This window comes from Acanthochromis polyacanthus, chromosome 24, assembly GCF_021347895.1.
Source record: "Acanthochromis polyacanthus isolate Apoly-LR-REF ecotype Palm Island chromosome 24, KAUST_Apoly_ChrSc, whole genome shotgun sequence".
Taxonomy (NCBI): domain Eukaryota; kingdom Metazoa; phylum Chordata; class Actinopteri; family Pomacentridae; genus Acanthochromis; species Acanthochromis polyacanthus.
The window spans coordinates 596097-611094 of NC_067136.1; the positions used below are offsets into that span (position 1 = coordinate 596097).

Below are 14998 nucleotides of genomic sequence, written 5' to 3' on the forward strand. Positions count from 1 at the left end.
TGTCTTAAAATAAGCCAGACATGCTAAAAAAATAACTTTAAATAAAATCAGTTTTCCACTCAAAAATAGATCTTTACTTTCATGTAACCTCCTAATCTGAGATGTTTTAACCCTCCTGTTGTCCTCATTTATGACACCAAAAAATATTGTTTCCTCGTCTGAATTTTTTTTTAAATCATTAAAAAAATCTTCAAATTTCCAAAAATTTGCAAAACCTTCAGGAAGAAAATTCCAATAATTCCTTGAATTTCCCTTAAAAATTATATTAAAAAATCCCCAAATTTGGCAATAAAATTCTTGTAAATATTTAAAAAAAATGAGTTAAAATATTCCAAAAAATCCTAAAAATATTTGAAGTGATTCCATATATATCAGTAATGTTTCTGATATTTACTTTAAGAACATTTTTAACATTTCATTTTTTTTCTAACAAAAAATGTTCAAAGATTTCCCAAAAATGTTGAAAATGTGGACATCAGAAGTTTCACTGTGATTTTTTTTTTTCCCCACATTTTTAAACTTTAAAACGGATCAGTTTGACCTGCAGGATGACACCAGGGTTATTATAATACTTATTTTGAGTTTTCTTGTAAAATTCAACTCAAAACAGGATAATTTCAGATTGTTTGAACAAGATATTTCAGATGCATCGTCTTAAACAGTCCCTCCATCTGCTGAAATGTCACTGGTGAAGTGAATTTATCTTAAATCAGTGGGATGAGACATTTAGACTGAAAATAAGACAAACAGACGTGGTAGGATTTGGAGTTTCTGCAGTGTGTGGTTCATTTTAGTTTCTATGTAGAGTTTTAAAGCTGGTTTCTTCTCTGCAGAAGTGATAATAAAGGTTGTTTCTCCAGATTCTGATCCTGCTGCTTCATGTCTGACTACAACCTGTAGAACTGGTTCACAACAAACAGATCAGGAGTTTCTCTACAGGATCAGTCCACAGAGATTCTAGAAAACCACTAATAATAGAAGAAGAAACAGCAGAAACGTCTGATTCCACTTTTCTGCTGATGGTTGAACTGACCATGTGTGACTGGTTGTTGTGTTTCTCCATAGATCTGATTAGTGTAGAAAACATCCAGACTGTAGTTTACCAGAACTTCCTGCTGCTCTGTAGAATCTGTTTCTACAACCAGAGACTTTAGAGACAGTCTGTCTGAACACAGATCATGTTCTTCTGGACACACCATGCTAAAGATAAAGAGAGGTTAGGTTTACTATGAAAGTTTAGCTCATCTTCTTGTGGTTCAGCTCTGACTTTGAACACAAACATGAAGAAGTTCTCAGACCTCATTAACTGAGTGAAAAGCAGCTCAGCATTGAGACGTTAAACTGACTCAGAGCTGATGTGACTCTGCAGGAGAACCAGCTCTGGAACATCATTAAATGTTTTGAATGTCAAATGTGGATGCAAAGTTTCTGATTCGTTGGTCTCCTTGTCTATTATCTTCTTCCTGCCTCTGAACTCTGACAGTCTGCCAAGATCAACAAATAAACCACACCTTAGTTTGTGATGAAGTCAAAATGAAACTGATCTGTGAGTTCAGGGGATTTTCTCTGTCAGGTTGAATCATGTTCTAAAAACTGTAAATAATCAGAGATGAATGAAGACAGAGAGCAGCAGCCTCCATCTTTACTGAGCAGAAACCACAGCAGGAAAGTTTAACGTTGCTTCTTTCAAACATCCACTTACAGAGAATTCATCAGAGACCAGATTTACCACCTTTCACTCCTCTGAAGGACTTTTATGTCGTAGATTCTCCCTGAAGGCGTCAAAACTAGTTTATAAATGTGCAGTAAAGGTAATAATGGATGTGTTGGTGTTTAGATGCTCTAAATAACAGGGAGCTTTTAGACTGAATTTAGGTGAAGTTAAAGGTGATAAATGAGACCTGTGAATACTAAGAACAGATAAATTTAAACTCCTGAAGCAGCTGGCCTTTACTACTGTAGGTGAAAGCTAAACTGAATACTGGTTGGTTTCAGCAGCAACAGAACCATAAGAGCTTTATATGTCAGAGTCTACAAACACCAGAGAAAGCTGCTGATCTATTGTTGATCGCTGCTGACAAAAGATGAACAAATAAAAAAAAAGTCACCAGGAGGACTTGGAAAGTCGCCAGATTTAGAGACAAGTTCGTCCAGTTGAAATCAGTCGTTGAAAGAGTTCTGAAGAAGTCACGTGATTTATAGGAATCAGAGCTAGTGAAGCTCCACCTGCAGACCTGTGGGCTCTGGAGAGGATACTGAGTTTATCACAGGTGTTTCTGCTTTAGTCTTCTGCTCCTCACAGATTCTACTCTAAAATAATAATCAGTAAATAACATTAACGTGTGTTTACTGGTTAAACTTTGGGGTTTTTTAATTGGATATTTTCACCAAACTACCAGTGAGATCAGAGGAGGAAGAAGACGGTAAAATATCTGCTGGAACATCTGAGTTATCCTTTTTGATCTGTTTCCTGATCTGCTTTTCTGAAGGTGAGTTCTAAAGTTAATTATATATAACATTTATTAATTCTCCCTCTGATGGACCTGGACAGGCTCTTATTTTGTAGGAATCCATGTGTTTACCAACAATGTAATAATGTGATTACTCATATTGTTTTTGTTTTTTTGTTTTTTGTTTTAAGGATTGAATAATTTTTGCTGTGTTTATATTTTGGCTCAGAGCTTCAATACATCATTATTATTATTTTTATGTGGTGTTAGAATCTAATTTAAATAACGCAAGACTTTCAGTAGTCTGTGTTTGACCTGATGGGTTCATTGAACAGCTTCTGTTGAGGATGATGATGATGATGATGATGATGATGATGATGATGGGAAATCCTAAAAGAAATTAAAATGACTAATCCCAGTCTGAGGCTGCAGCACAATGTCATTAACAGAATATGATTTAAAATGAATGTAACAGATCTCTACATCATTCACCTGCAATCCTGTGGATCCTCCTTGATGCTCTGACAGGTTTATGTCCACAATGATGGTAAAAGTCGTTTCAGAGCCAGGATAACTTTTCTGACTGTCCTCCATACAGTTGTCTTACTCTGCATCTCTGACATCATATAAAAACTTTCATTTGCAAAGAACCGCAGCGCAACACACAATATCTGCTGGATGTGAGAGCATGACTGGTTGGTAATGTAAATGTAAGGACGGATTAGGTTGTTTATGTAGATTATGGACTTGAAACGATTACGAAACGGTACCGCTCAAACCGATAATTGTCCGGAAATGCGAGAACATTTATGCTCGGTCTGATAACAATCTACCGACGAATATTTAATGATCTGTGCAGTAATGCTGCTCCTTTATCCACTGGATCGTTAATAAAAGCTGTTCTACTCCAAAACTCGCTCGCTTACTGACTGAATGAATGAGGAAATGAAACAGCGTGTGGCTGAAAGAGGGCGGAGACGGAGAGAAACTGGAGGTTTTCTCAGATAAACCTGCTGGTGACCAGGTTAGAGTCATAGAGTCTGTTACTGCGGTAACTGACCGAGAGTTGAAGTTACCCCTCTTTGTGAAACAGGCTAGAGTTACCCCTCATTCCCTGGTTAGAGTTACCTCGCTTCGTGAAATGGAAAACTCTGAGTTTCCCTCATTTCAGGGTTAACAAACTCAGAGTTTTCAGTGAACCTGCTTCGTGAAACAGGCCCCATGACTATAAACTGAATTCATGTGTTACTAAACAATCCTGGTAAACTGCAACCCAATGGAAGTTCTGATAAGGTGACAAAGGCAGAAGTACAAGAACTCTCTTTGCACTCATGAGTTGAATCTAAGGTTATGATGAGCTCAGCAGAAATATTTCACAGGTAAAACCCACTGATAGGTTTGTGAGGAAAGGAGAAAGGTATTTTTGAGAAAGGAGGCGGTTAAACTTTTTGTCACCACCCAGTACTGATGTTTATTAATGTTTTATGTCTCAGGTTTATAACGTCATGCTGGACAGATGATAAAAACAGTGTTTGGTTGATCAGTCAATCATCAGTAATCAATAAGCCCATAAAACAGATCAAAGGAGGAGGTATCAGTTTCGGTGTGAAGATAAATGATTAATGTCCTGCACTCGTGAAAGTCTGAGTCATGTGATTTATCAGAAAAAAGAAATTAAACTCTGGCAGATCAGTCAGTGCTGTTGAGGTTGACGTCTTTCCATGAGCAACATTTTTCTCCCGTTTCTTTACTCTGCTGAACCGCACAGAAAATAATAATAATCAGGAAGCAACATTAACTCGTGTTTTCTGGTTAAACTTTGTTTTTGTTGTTGGATATAGTTCCCAGACGCAGTTGATCAGAGGAAGAAGAAGAAGAAGAAGAAGACGGTAAAATGGCGGCTGTAACATCTGCATTTTTCTGTCTGATCGTCTGTTTCCTGGTCTGTTCCTCTGAAGGTGAGTTAATCATGTTCATACGTTCAGATCTAATATTCAAGACGTTGTTTTATAAAGACACATTTAAGAAACTTGGTCTTTTCTCCTTTATGGTCTCTGAGCTGCTGAGTCTCCAACAGACAGCCTAGTTTCTGGAAGTTTCCTTCAACATTTTCCTTGTTCCTCTATTTAAAACAGACACTGAATCCTGACAAGGAGTTGATTCAGGTTATAAACTGTGACGTTCCAACAAACAGTCTCAAACCATTCCAGCTGTAAACGTGTAAAATCTGGGCTCAGAGGGAACATTAGTTCTGGAGTTAGAACTTCTTCAGGAAGGAGGTTCTGTTGATTTTAGCAGCGTTTTCTTCCACCAATCTGTGGATCAATGTTAGAAACTGTAGAAATAATGTAGCTGGAGTCCTGAAAGTGAACATTGATGTGAATATCTGGTCTCCAATAGTTCAACCTGCTCTGATAGAATAATACAGACCAGTTCTATGATGGTGGACGTCTGCTCAGAACCTGATTCCACAAACAGAAAACCTTTATTTTCACCCTCACAGGATGATTTGTTTCCTGTCATTTGGCACCAATAGGAGCTTTAAAGTGTATCTATGCTTCCAGTCAGACCTTTATGAGAAACAAACAGTGTGTGAGTGGATATCATCATGTGAATTCCATATTCCAATATTCACTCACACCTGCTGAAGAGGAAATGTTTAACACTTTGATGTACTACTGTTAGCCCGTTGCCCATATTCACGTTCATTATTCTTTCATTCTCTTTACACTGGCTTCCTGTTATTTCTGCCTCTTTATATTGGACCCCGATGTGTTTCAAACTTGACAACTGCTTCCTGGTGTGTTTTGTCATCTTTCTGTTGGCTAGCCGAATGTTTCAGCTTATTTAAACTGACTTTTATGCTGTCCTCTCTTTTAAACACCAGTTTCAGCTTTAGCATTTTTTAACATTTGTCTTTGTCATTTGACCTCCTTTTAGAGCACTCTGTAACTCTGAAAATAGTCTATGTTGGCATGTACCGTTTCTACAAAATTTGTGACACAATCTTAGAACTGGTCAGCTACATCTTGTAACACACCATGATGTAAATGGTTGTATTTATATAGCGCTTTTATCCAAAGCGCTTTACGTGATACATCACATTTACCCATTCACACACTGATGGTAGAAGCTGCCATGCAAGGTGCTAACCACGACCCACCAGGAACAATTAGGGGTTAGGTGTCTTACTCAGGGACTCCTCAACATGAGCACACCGGGTTGAGGATCGAACTAGCAACCTTCCAGTTACAAGACGGCCACTCTACCCACTGATCCATGCCGCCCTTCGTATGCCACACCTGGACATACGTTGGTGTGCGAGGATCCGTTCAACGCTGCTTGCAGCTTTGATTTGACTTGTCTCAGATTGCTTTATCGAGATCTGTTTTAGTTTTTAGAACCTTGTTTGCAAATATAAGAAGTCAGTCAGCTGTGATCACTGGTCACATGTGGAGCTCATCAGAAACACAACCTGTTGTCTACTGACAGACAGTCACTAAATATACAGAATAATAACATCCAGCAAAATCCATCCACATGGAGCCAACATGACATCAACAAGAGAACTGGGAAACACATTTTCACATTTAATGTCCTGTAAATCCAGACAGAACCAGAAGCAGCAGCTCAGAGATCATGGAGGAGTTTAGTGGTTAAAATCTTCTCATCTGGATCAACTTTAACTTCTCTCTGCTTTCTTCTTCAGCTCAGGAAAAAATCACAGCTGAACCTGGACAGGATGTCATTCTACCATGTAAAGCTCCCAAGAACATCATCATCAAAGCTGTAGAGTGGAGCAGACCTGGACTGGATCCAGATCATGTTCTGTTCTACAGAGATGGACACTTAGATCCAGACAACCAGCATCCATCTTATCAGAACCGGGTGGATCTGCTGGACAAAGAGATGAAGGACGGAGACGCTTCTCTAATTCTGAAGAATGTGAAGATGGAGGACACTGGAACATACAAGTGTCGTGTTTTTGAGGAAGGAAAGAATGAACCCATCAGCATCACCTTCCTGGAAGTTCTTCCACCAAGTGAGTTTGTGTTGAGAGTTCAGTTTGTGTCTCTGATGAAGCTGCTTGGTCTCAGATCAGATGTTTGTGGTTTATAAAGATGTTGCTGATGAGACTTTGGAGAAAACAGCTGATCTGACTGATGTTCAAACACCTGATACCTCTGATATCTCTGATATGTTTGTCTGCAGAAGATAAGGGTGCAGTCATTGGAGATGAAGGAGACAAGGATATAAACACCAGAGATGGAGGAAACAAGACTGGAATCATTGCAGGATCCGTAGTGGGTGTGATACTTCTTCTTGCTGCGGTTTTTGTTGGTTTTCTGATCTATAGACGACACATGAGGCAGAATCCAAACCTCCCAGTTCCTCCTGATGAAGCAGCAGCTGTACCAATGTTAGCAGTTCCTAAGTCACTGGCAGAAGAACCAACCACAGCTTCTGAAACTTTGATGGAACCAGCAGCAGAAGAACCAACCACAGCTTCTAAAACTTTGACGGAACCACCAGCAGAAGAACCAGCCACAGCTTCTGAAACTTTGACGGAACCACCAGCAGAAGAACCAGCCACAGCTTCTGAAACTTTGACGGAACCACCAGCAGAAGAACCAGCCACAGCTTCTGAAACTTTGACGGAACCTCCAGCAGAAGAACCAGCCACAGCTTCTGAAACTTTGACGGAACCTCCAGCAGAAGAACCAACCACAGCTTCTAAAACTTTGACGGAACCACCAGCAGAAGAACCAGCCACAGCTTCTGAAACTTTGACGGAACCACCAGCAGAAGAACCAGCCACAGCTTCTGAAACTTTGACGGAACCACCAGCAGAAGAACCAGCCACAGCTTCTGAAACTTTGACGGAACCTCCAGCAGAAGAACCAGCCACAGCTTCTGAAACTTTGATGGAACCAGCAGCAGAAGAACCAACCACAGCTTCTGAAGCTTTGACGGAACCACCAGCAGAAGAACCAGCCACAGCATCTGAAACTTTGACAGAACCACCACCAGCAGAACCAACTGAAATGTGAACTAAACAAAGAGAATCCAGGTGTGGACCAACCATGTGGTCTCTCCTTTAACTGCCACCTTATAGTGGTGGAGGGTTTGTGAGCTCAGAGGATGCTGGGAGCTCTGCTGTCTGGAGTTCAGCTCCTGCTAGGGTTTCTATTGGCAGACTGGTCCAGAAACATCAAGTCCTCCCAGCATCTCCATCATCTAGATTTATCCTGTGGATTGTTGCTGCTGCTGCTGCTGGTCTTCATCAACTTTTCTGTTGCTTTGTCTGGAAATAAATGTGTTCCAAAGCTCTGCATGTTAGAACCTGATGAAATGTTGTGGATGTAAAGTGTTCTATCAGATGAGATCAGAAGCAGATAGAAAAGTTCTGATTGTCCAGAATGAAGCAGAACTGATGAACAACTTTATTTGAAATGTGATGCACAGCATCTCTTTCCCTGGTCTGCACGCTCTCATCTCCCAGAGTCTCTCCTTGTTCTCTTCCTTTTATAGTGAAATTAAACAAATGGATAATTAGGAAAATGTAATGATGTTCTGTTTAGAATGAAGTCCACTGATATCTGTTAAGTGTGCTTCTGGAAAGCATTTACTGTGGGGAGAACACATAACATCCATGACATATATGTAAAATTATATTGTGAATGAATGTTTTTCTTTGTCATCTTAACAGGTGCTGTTTTGCTTGCCACTATTCTCTGTTTGTTTTCTTACTTGGTTCTTCCTGACTTTGCACTCTCTCCTCTCCTTCCCCTTTTTCCATCTCTCCCTCTTTGGACTGACAATCATACACAAATAGATTGCATTCAACTCGAGGAAAAATTATATAAATATGAAAAAATACCAATAAGAATACAAATAAATAACGTCCTCTCTCTCTCTTTGTACTGTCAACCTAAAGGAAAATAACCAAACAATGTGTTTTATATCTGATAACAGATATAAACACTGATACATTGATCCAACTTACAACATTACTCTTGATAGATAAACCATTTGATCTTACACTCTTACCTGAACCTGGCTCTGTTCTTCAAAAAAACAATCTTATGTCCACGATGAGGCTGTCTGTCTGCACACACACACAATAGGAGTTATAATGTTAATGGGCATCCGGTTAGTTAGCTAGTCAGTAGCACCTTGGCTTTAATATTAATTCATGCACTGAGACAACAGCCAGCTTCTCTCAGTCCAGTTCAAACAGACACTGACCACCTGGAACGTTTGCTAGCTAGAAAAAACGTAAGCTAACTCCTACCTAACAACATAAACAGTAACCTTTGATTAAATGCAGCAAAAATGAGGACTGGTAATGATAATAATGTGTTGGTACTGAGTGGTAGAAGTTCAAATGAGGTACTCACACCACTACGGCACATTACCTTCTGTGGGGCAGCGCTTAGCTCTGCAGGTAGAAGCTCAGAGCCCAAGTTGGGAAAGTTGAGCAGGATCAAACCATTTTGAGGCAAGATGGGGGGAGGGGGTGCTGTATTTTTGTTGTTAAAACATTACCTATCAACCATGTACTGTATGCTTTTTTACACTTTTCTGGTTTGTTAAAAAAAAAAAAAGGACATGCAATACAAAAAATAAAAATAAAAATCTTTTAAATTTTAGGGGTGCTGGGATTCAATTTGGGGGTGCTGAAGCACCCCCAAAAATGGGCTAGAAACGCCTATGCCAACCAGATCAGTTTGTTTCTGCTGTTGACAGTTTCAACACCTTCTGCTGAAAGATTTCTTTAGTTTTTCAGTAGATACCATCAGCCTTAGCTCCACCTTCACCTCTAGTGGTTAAATACCTGGGACTCTCCATACTAGTTTTTAGAACTGAAGAAGCCGCTCGGATGAGAGGCGAAACATCTTCAAGATCACAAAAATAAGTCCAGTTTCCTGAACTAAACCCTTCACCTTGACAGTTCAGTGTCATTAAATCATCCTGAAATCCTCCATGTGTTTTTAAATGAACTCGTCAATTTATGGAACTTGTTTTATTACAGAAATAACGTTGAATCTGAATCCCAGAGAAACCATTTCACTGTCAGACAGCTTCAGTACAAAACAGTCAGTAAACAACATTAACTTGTGTTTTCTGATACACCAGTCTAAGTGGGAACATTTTCAATGATATTTCTAAACATGACTCAGTTCCAGCAGTTTATTTTTCCCACAAATTAAATGTGTTTGGCTGTTTTTAACAACAGTATCTCAGGAACTATAAAAGATAAAAACCTGAATTTTTCACAGTTTTTTTCTCATCACACTATTGAAAAGAAAGTTATTTTTCACTGAACTTTAATAGATGACTGACCAGGTTTGATGTGTTAAATCACAAAAATAAGATTATTGGCAGATAGCCTGATCCAAGTACAACAGAGTTCTGGAGTTTAAATGACCTCATTGTGTTTGTATCTGTTGTGTTTCCTGTCCAGATGTAGATTAATAAACTGTCACTGTTAAAATGTCTTTCAACCCTCTGAACCCCAAACATCCTTCTAAAGTTAACAGAATGAACGTTTACAACACTGTGAAAAACAAACAATCCTGCAGAGGTTTAACAAATAAATCTGGACATTGTCTGACTCTTCTGGACAGATTTGAGTCATTTTAGACACGTTTTGGTCATTTTTGGACAAATTCTGAGTTATTATGGACAAAGTTGAAGTCAGTGTAGCACATTTTAGTCATCTGAGGCAATTTATAGTATTTTTGTACAATTTTCAAATTAATTTGAACAAATCGTGTTTTTATTTTTGAGTAACTTTATCCAAAGTTTGGACAAAGTTTGATTCATTATGGGCATGTTTTAGGAATCTTGGACCATTCTGAATGAGTCTAGACAATATCTGAGTCATTATACACAAATATTAGGAATTTTAAACATTTTAGTAATTGTGAAGAACTTTGGAGTCATACTGGAATATTTCTGTCATTGTGAACAATATTTACCTCATTTTGGACAAATTCTGAGACAATTTCTGACACTTGTCAGTCGTGGATGCTTTTCTAGTGAATTGATCACCATGTGGACATTTACAGCTGCTCTGATTAAACATGTTCTGGACATCAGAAGGTTTCTCCATCTTTGTGTGTTTTTCTGGTCTAATGTCAGCGATGAGGAAACAGTTAGCCCAGTGTTGAAGCAGAGACTCTGCTGCCACCTTCTGGCTGCTCAGCTCTCAGCAGCTCTCAGCAGCTCCGAATGAACTGGAGCTCAGTTTCAAACTCTTTTCCTGCAGGCAGAAACCAGGTCTACAGAGTTGTTCTTCATTCAGGGCTTCACAGGAAACAGCGTTCAGACAGACTTGTAAAAATCATGTTTATCATGACAGATTTGAATTTTTAGACACTTCTGCAGCTCTAAATTTTCTGTGATGAAATGCTAAAAACACAGAATCTTTGAAAATAATGAAACAACAATCATGATTTTTTACTGTTTATATTGCAAAGGACTTTTGGAAGAAAATCAACTGAGATATTTGGCCACAATGATCAGAAATATGAGAATCAGAGATTAAGGATGGAGTTGTTTCTGTTTAAAGATGACTCCTGGATAGAACTACACCATGAAGAATGAAGAACCAAGAAACTCTGAGAAAAGGTTGCTGAAAAGCATCAGTCAGGGCAATATAAAAGGACATTTAAAGTTCCTGAAGATCTCCTGGAATCCAGTTAAATCCATCATGAAGAAATGAAAAGAAGCTGGAACATAAATAAATCTGACTAGAGCAGGATGTCCCCAAGACCTGAGAGACTAGAGAGGGAGGCCACCAAGACTCTATGACTCCTCTGAAGGAGTTAGAGACTAGAGAGGGAGGCCACCAAGACTCTATGACTCCTCTGAAGGAGACAGAGACTAGAGAGGGAGGCCACCAAGACTCTATGACTCCTCTGAAGGAGAAAGAGACTAGAGAGGGAGGCCACCAAGACTCTATGACTCCTCTGAAGGAGTTAGAGACTAGAGAGGGAGGCCACCAAGACTCTATGACTCCTCTGAAGGAGAAAGAGACTAGAGAGGGAGGCCACCAAGAGTCTATGACTCCTCTGAAGGAGTTAGAGACTAGAGCGGGAGGACACCAAGGCTCTATGAGTCCTCTGAAGGAGAGACTAGAGAGGGAGGCCACCAAGACTCTATGACTCCTCTGAAGGAGTTAGAGACTAGAGAGGGAGGCCACCAAGACTCTATGACTCCTCTGAAGGAGACAGAGACTAGAGAGGGAGGCCACCAAGACTCTGTGACTCCTCTGAAGGAGACAGAGACTAGAGAGGGAGGCCACCAAGACTCTATGACTCCTCTGAAGGAGACAGAGACTAGAGAGGGAGGCCACCAAGACTCTATGACTCCTCTGAAGGAGAAAGAGACTAGAGAGGGAGGCCACCAAGACTCTATGACTCCTCTGAAGGAGTTAGAGACTAGAGAGGGAGGACACCAAGACTCTATGACTCCTCTGAAGGAGAGACTAGAGAGGGAGGCCACCAAGACTCTATGACTCCTCTGAAGGAGACAGAGACTAGAGAGGGAGGCCACCAAGACTCTGTGACTCCTCTGAAGGAGACAGAGACTAGAGAGGGAGGCCACCAAGACTCTATGACTCCTCTGAAGGAGACAGAGACTAGAGAGGGAGGCCACCAAGACTCTATGACTCCTCTGAAGGAGAAAGAGACTAGAGAGGGAGGCCACCAAGACTCTATGACTCCTCTGAAGGAGTTAGAGACTAGAGAGGGAGGCCACCAAGACTCTATGACTCCTCTGAAGGAGACAGAGACTAGAGAGGGAGGCCACCAAGACTCTATGACTCCTCTGAAGGAGTTAGAGACTAGAGAGGGAGGACACCAAGACTCTATGACTCCTCTGAAGGAGAGACTAGAGAGGGAGGCCACAAAGACTCTATCCCAGAGGAAAATTTTCTTGCTCAAGATAGTCTTTTCTTGAACTCTTGAGACAGCAAAGAGATCTCAATTGAAGATCTTTTTGAGCTCACCTCAATCTGATTTATTGCTCCTAAACCCCCTTAGGAGCAAAACTGAGATAATGTGAGACTGATGTTTTGAGACTTGTAGGAGAAATGTAAGTCATAGATGAGATCTTATCATTGCATCTTTATGATCTCATTCATGTCTTGCTTATTGCTCCTACAACGCCAGGAGAAGCACTCAGGAGTTTTAAGAGAGATCTCAATTGCCTTTCATCTTAAGATGATCTCAGTCTGAATTAAGGCTCCTAAAACCCCCTTTGGAAAAAAATGAGATTATATGAGATCTCATCATTGTATCTTTATTCATGTCTTGCTTTTTGCTCCTAAAAAGTCAGGAGGATTTTTAGCGAAAAAAGTCACAGTTTTTGAAAGGACAGTTACAAAAACAAGTTTCAACTTTGAAAAAAGATACAAAATTTACAAGATTATTGAATTTACAACCCATCAAAAAAGCCCCTGCAATACACATTTGGGTTTTGACCTATCAGTTCAGAACCACTGGTTTAAAAACATGTCAAACAATGGTAAAAAAAAACAAAAAAAACAGGACTAGTAAACAAGGGGCAGTTGTAAACATTATGTCTGAAGAGCCAGTCACTTTACTGACCTCTGACAACATTTATTTATGCGTGCCTTTTTAAGCTTGGCCTCCTCTACTGGTTTCCAGTTCTCCATCATCGTACACCGCCTCATGTAGGCGGCAAACAAAACAAGGAAAGGGGCTTAGATTAATTGAGATTTTTTTCTAGCATATTCTGTCCAGGGCTGCACAGTGGATAGTGGTTAGCACTTTCGCCTTGCAGCAAGAAGATCTCTGGTTCAAATCCCGGCCTGGGATCTTTCTGCATGGAGTTTGCATGTTCTCCCTGTGCATGCGTGGGTTTTCTCCGGGTACTCCGGCTTCCTCCCACAGTCCAAAAACATGCTGAGGTTAATTGGTTACTCTAAATTGTCCGTGAGTGTGATTGTGTGTCTGTATATGTAGCCCTGTGACAGACTGGTGACCTGTCCAGGGTGTCCCCTGCCTTCACCTGAGTCATCTGGGATAGACTCCAGCACCCCCCATGACCCTAGTGAGAACAAAGCGGTGTATAGAATGGATAGATGGATATTCTGTCCATTTGGCTATCTGTAAAATGACTGTACTATACACAAATGGTTCCAACAAAGTGTATAACGAAAGTGCCAAAGAAAAATCCCACTCCATATTCACTGTGATACAGGACTTTTCTGTTTTACTCATCAGAAGAACACTTAACTCATTTACAAGGAGGGACATGCTATGATGCTGCTTTAAAGTCAAAGTTCTGTAGGCAGTAATACAAATGGGATACCCTGGTATGGATTCCCTGGATTTCCCTGGTATTTTGATCACAGAAAAATTAGCTCCCTTTTTTGCATCATGTGGAGCAGGAAAGCAGGGAACAAAATACTGGATTTTTTTTTTTTTGCTGTCCATAAAAACCCCAACATGTACACACACACATATATATATATAAAGAGTACACACACACACACACACACACACACACACACACACACACACACAAACACACACACTATGTTTTTCTATCATTGTGGGGACTTACCATTGACTCCCATTCATATCTAAACCCTAACCCTAACCTTAACCCAGACCAAAACAATGCCTAACCCTAAAGAAACGTTTTTGCACTTTTACTTTTTTCAGTACACTTTTTTTTGTCGGGGTTGGGACCCAATAAGGGCCCACTCATAAAAGACACTTTTATGAATCTTTACCACAGAACAATTCCTGATTCTTCGATTAAGTCCCGCTCCTGATTAAAATAATTGTTTTTCTTTATATTTGGTTTTTATTTTTCACTGTGCGCCCTAACCCTCACCCTTTCTTGTTTCCTAACCTTAACTAGTTGGAGCCTTTAGAAGGTTTAAATTGAAGTGAAAAATTGGTAGTGTAACGGTTTGAACCCTTACTTTTAGATGGAGAACTTCAGGTTCAAAACCCCAGGAGGATAGCTGAATTAATGATGGGTGATTGGGTTTTAAGATATTTGTCTTTTTCCTTTTTTAACCCTAATCTTAATTATTTGGGTATCCTAACCCTAATTAGTTGGACCTTTTGAAAGGCTTATATCAGAACGAAACACCGATAGTGCAATGGTTTGAACCTCTACCTTTAGAGGAAGAACTGCAGGTTCGAAACCCCAGGAGGATAGTTGATTTGGTGAGGAGGTTTGGGTCTTAAGACGTGTGTCTTTCCCATTTCTAACCTTAACTATTTGGGCTCCTTATATTAAAGTTAGAGTAAAACAGTGTATAGCTCACTGGTTTGAACCCTGACTCTCAAACTGAGGACCCTGGGTTCAAAACCAAACAAAGGTAATGTTGTTTTTTCTTAGGGTGCACAGATGATTCTTCCTTAATTTGCTTTTCCCTCTTTTTTTGTTTCTTTTTGCGTCGTCTGGGCTGGGAGAGGACTGGGCATAACAAGGGCAGGTCCCCACACCACTATTTGCCCCTTCTTTATGGAGGGGCAAGTGTTATCTGGGTTTGG

At 40.1% G+C, this 14998-nt stretch overlaps 1 protein-coding gene across 1 annotated transcript in view; it reads left to right on the top strand.

The window, feature by feature from the left end:
• The window catches only part of LOC127532619 (uncharacterized), a 46035-nt gene extending 38144 nt beyond the window's left edge, over positions 1 to 7891 (top strand). The window contains exon 4 of the transcript XR_007940146.1: positions 7522 to 7891. The gene's annotated coding sequence lies outside the window, so the exon portion shown is untranslated. The remainder of the gene's footprint in view (positions 1 to 7521) is intronic.
• Positions 7892 to 14998: the final 7107 nt, after the last annotated feature.